Source organism: Camarhynchus parvulus, chromosome Z, assembly GCF_901933205.1.
Source record: "Camarhynchus parvulus chromosome Z, STF_HiC, whole genome shotgun sequence".
In the NCBI taxonomy this organism is placed as follows: Eukaryota; Metazoa; Chordata; class Aves; order Passeriformes; family Thraupidae; genus Camarhynchus; species Camarhynchus parvulus.
This window is the reverse complement of record NC_044601.1, coordinates 23279615-23283808: the sequence shown is the minus strand read 5'-3', so window position 1 is coordinate 23283808 and position 4194 is coordinate 23279615.

Sequence of the window (4194 nt, the reverse complement as noted above, 5' to 3'; positions counted from 1 at the left end):
GGCGGCGGCGGGCGCGACGGGCTGGGAGCTGCCACCTCGCGGGCTGCCTTCGCTCGGAGTCTCTCGGTGCTGCCGGCGGCTTCCTGGAGCTGTCACCACTTCCCCACCCCCTGGTGACTTTCTTTACGGGGAGTGGTTGCGGCGCAGGGAGGGCGGGAGGCCGCGCCGCCCCTCCGCCTTCCCCGGGGGGGCGGACGGACGGGGTGTCCCGGGACCCTCGGCCTTCCCGCCGCCGGTGCCCCCATCCCAGGGATGTGCTCTCCCCCAAGCAAGAGGCGCGAACGACAGGAGAGATGCTCGGTGGGGTTTGGGGTCCCAGTTTCTCGCTGGGAAGCGGTGAGAGATTCGACAATGTGTCTGGTAGTGTTTTACGAGTGTCTGGCAACTCAGGTTTGCAACCAACCTGCGGGTTGTAACCACTTGCAGAAGTTTAATTTACAATAGGCTTTGTAGGTTGGAAAAGACCTTCAAGACCTTCATATGCCAGACTGTCTCGTCAGTCCTCGGCCTCTATATAGGACATTTAGAAGAGTGTAGGAGTAGAGAATAGATGCCTGCTGAGGTACCAGAACTTCCAGAAGTAGGCAGCCTCGTTCAATGGAGATGGTCTACAGAAGAAAAAACAGTCTCAGGAGAATGAAAGGCAGAGAAAAATTAATTTTGTTATCTCAGAGAAATGTGTCCCTGGAATGATATTCTGATTCAACAGCCCAAGTCAAAGTATATAATGAACACATCCTAAGAGGATCGCAATTGAGAGTGTTGGACTAAGACTTCACAAAGGCAGAATTATATGCATCAACGATAACCCCATGAATGCCCTCTGAATTACTGTTTGAAGTGACCTTTATTCATCAACTTATCAAGTGACAAATGAGCTTGGCACCAAGGGCACTGACGCTACTGTTCTCAGGGCTGCTTTGCAAAGTTTGTCATTACATGGTTTAACATTTAAGACCTTTGCACTCCCCATTGTGCTGACACTATACAAAGGCATGGCAGATTATCTTTCCTACAAACTCTCCAGACTAATGGTGGGAGGAATGAGAAACACAGCAGGAAGGTGCAGAATAAATTTAATTTTAGTCTGCTATGGGCAAGTCATCAGCCTCTATCTTGCCTTCTTTGCATAAGAATGTGTTATGCTAATGAGAATGAAGTTAAAAAAATATTGGATTTATTGATATCAGTGGGATGTTCATAGGTGAATTTTGACATCAGCTTAATCAGGCAATAAAAAGTGTTCAAAAAAAGAAAAAATAGACATGCGAAAGTGACTTTTACTTATATTGGCAATTCTTGTGAGAGTTCTGGCAGTTTGAGAAAACTCACAATGACATAAAATTGTTATTTAAGATATATTTCAATTTTCTATTGTATTTCTAGCATCTTTGACACGAGAAAATAGCACACAAAAAAAATCACAAGTCTTGCAGATTAATCTAGAAGATCTCCAATCTTCTAGTTTGGAGAAGAAACTGACATAAATATCTTTCATGCAATTTAGTCCATTTAAAACAAAATAACACTTTCTGTTTATTTGAAATGCAGAGTAATAAATTTTTCAAAAATAGCACCAGCAGTCTTCTCACTTAGGACTTGCAAAAACTCGTTTTCCAAAGTTGTTTCTCAGGGTGTTGCAGTTGTGGCCGTCAAGGCTGCAGCTGAAATGAGCTGTTTTCCAAGCTATTACGCCAGGCAAGGAAAATTGTCTTTTGCGGCAGGAAAGATAAAGAGTGGGAGAAAGGCTGGTTTCGCTACTGAGTAGCAAAACTGAGTAATAAGGAGAGTGGAAATGAGAAACAGGGCCAAGGGACCCAGCCCTGCAGCAGTAAATTCACTTGCTCTTACCGTGAAGAAAGGTGGCCGAAGGCAGTGCAAGAGCTCGGAATTTGGCACCAAAAGCTGTTTTAGCCTGATTTGCGTTAAGTGAAGCACACAGCTGTCCTAGGACAGTGTCCTGGAGAGGTAAACCAAGGAGCTGCTGCTACCAAACTCATTTACTCTGCTGTTCATATTCAGCAGAGCTCAGTGCTTCTGAGGAACCTTTTGGTGGTGTGTTGGGGAAGGGGGCTGCACCTGAGAATGTCTGTCTGCTTCAACTCTAGTTTTCCATTCAATATCTCGGGGATTGCCTTCAACATCCTTACAAAAAGAAGTGCAGTGATTTGAGTGAGATGTAATCCAGATAGTATTTATGCAAGAGAAGAAAACAAAAAATATGGACAGTCTGTTTCATTAGCACTTTTATGGAGAAATGTTAATAACAAACACTGCTTATGATATTTTATTATTTTTATTTCTTTTTTTTTTGCTTTATTGTGTTCCAAACACTCTGAAGTTATACAATTTCTTTGTCAAAAGAACTGTCAAAAGGAGGTCTCTTCTGCTTTTTCCATCTGTCACATGGGAAAGCATGGGAGCTGTGGAAAACTGCTGGTGGAAGAATGGTTAACACCCTTCCCTCCTCCCAGATTTTTTTAATTTTAATTTGCAACCAGTTACATATGCACACCCTAGATACTTACATGAATCAAGGTGAGACCTTGGCCAACTATGAAAAATGAAGCCACTGCTCAAAAATGTTGTAAGAGTGAAGTATGTTTAGTTTATTCTGGGATAAACTGGGCTAGGCACTTCACCATCTGGAATAGAAATATAATGCTCTGTTGTGACTGTTACATAGTAATTAATTTAAGGAGTAGTTTGGTGGTTTTTTTCTCCTTCCCCAGAGTAGTTGATAGTCTGGAGAGACATTTAGCTTCTTATAAATCACACAATAGGTGTTCTTTTGGTAGAATTTAATATTATCATATATGTGTTAATACTTTTAATAATTAAGAGTGTGCACTTTGATCTAATACTGTTTAAAAAAAGAAAAAAAGTCTGTCTCATTATTCAGTATCTTATCAGACTCTCTATGTCTTCTAAATTATTGACTTAGAGGCAATTATTGAAATTAGTCTTTAGGTGAGTCCTGAAGCCAAACATACTCAGGATTAGAAGAATAATCAGTCAATGTACTTTTAAGAGCACAAGGACAGATTTTAACATAATAAGAGTGCCTTTATTCTCCTTAACACTTTCACTTTCTGATCTTTTCTTCACATGTCACACTGTGCCAAGGATGAATTCAATTAGTTGATTCACAGTCTCAGAGCTGATCCTGCAACTTCTGAGAAATGTAAGAAAAAGAAACCTGCTTCTTCCCACTGCTTTCAAAAAGTAGTTGATGGGGTACTTGCCACCAACAAGAAACTCCTCTGTCACAAGCCTGTTGAGGTCAGTGCCTGTGCAGCTTGAGTGCCAGGATACAAGAATTATTACTCTGATCTGGCAATGATGTTATTATAGCATTTATGATCAAAATGGACCTTGTCCATAATTTGTAACATAGCAACTAGGTAAGAGGAGAGGAAAAAAATACTGCTGATTTATCTGCCAATAATTTATTTTTTTCCTGGATAAGGAAGAGCTGATTATGCAGCTACTCAATCCTTGGGATTATTAAAAATAAAAAAACCAAACAGATGAAAAAAGACACCCCAAAGTAGTGAAGAATGATAAACACCTACTCTCCAGTGAGAAATTAAGTTGGGAGCTAGGTTTTAATCCAGCACAGGCTACTTCATCCACCTTATTTTCCCACAAAAATTGTGTAATCAAGATATGTTACATTACTTAACATTTCCAACTCCATATAAGAGTGAAAATTACCACACTCCAAAAGAATATGAATAAATTACAATAAAAACAACCTCTTTGTCATTTGCAACCATGAGTATTCACTCTGCAGGTCCCAGATGTATCTTTCAGCCTTTGATACACAAGTCTATAAAGCCTTGGGAAGGCATGGCTCAGACACTGCCAGGGGATGGTGGAGTTACTTTCTGGTGCTTCCTATCTCCTAAAGAGGCCAGTACTGGCATAGTACTGTCATAAAATATCCCATCATTAGAATATAGAAATGGCACATTCTGCTTGCTCACAGATACATAATTAACTGAAGCACAGATTGGCTGATGTTAGTTCTTTCGCTCATGAATTTTTTCCGTTTTACTGCCAAGGCTTGTTCATGACAGGAATTGTGTTAACTAAGCCAGAAAAGTTCTTAAGGAGACACAGCAAATGCCACACAAACATCAGTAAAACTCATCTCTCATAAGAAGTGAGCATGAATGGGTGAAATATGTC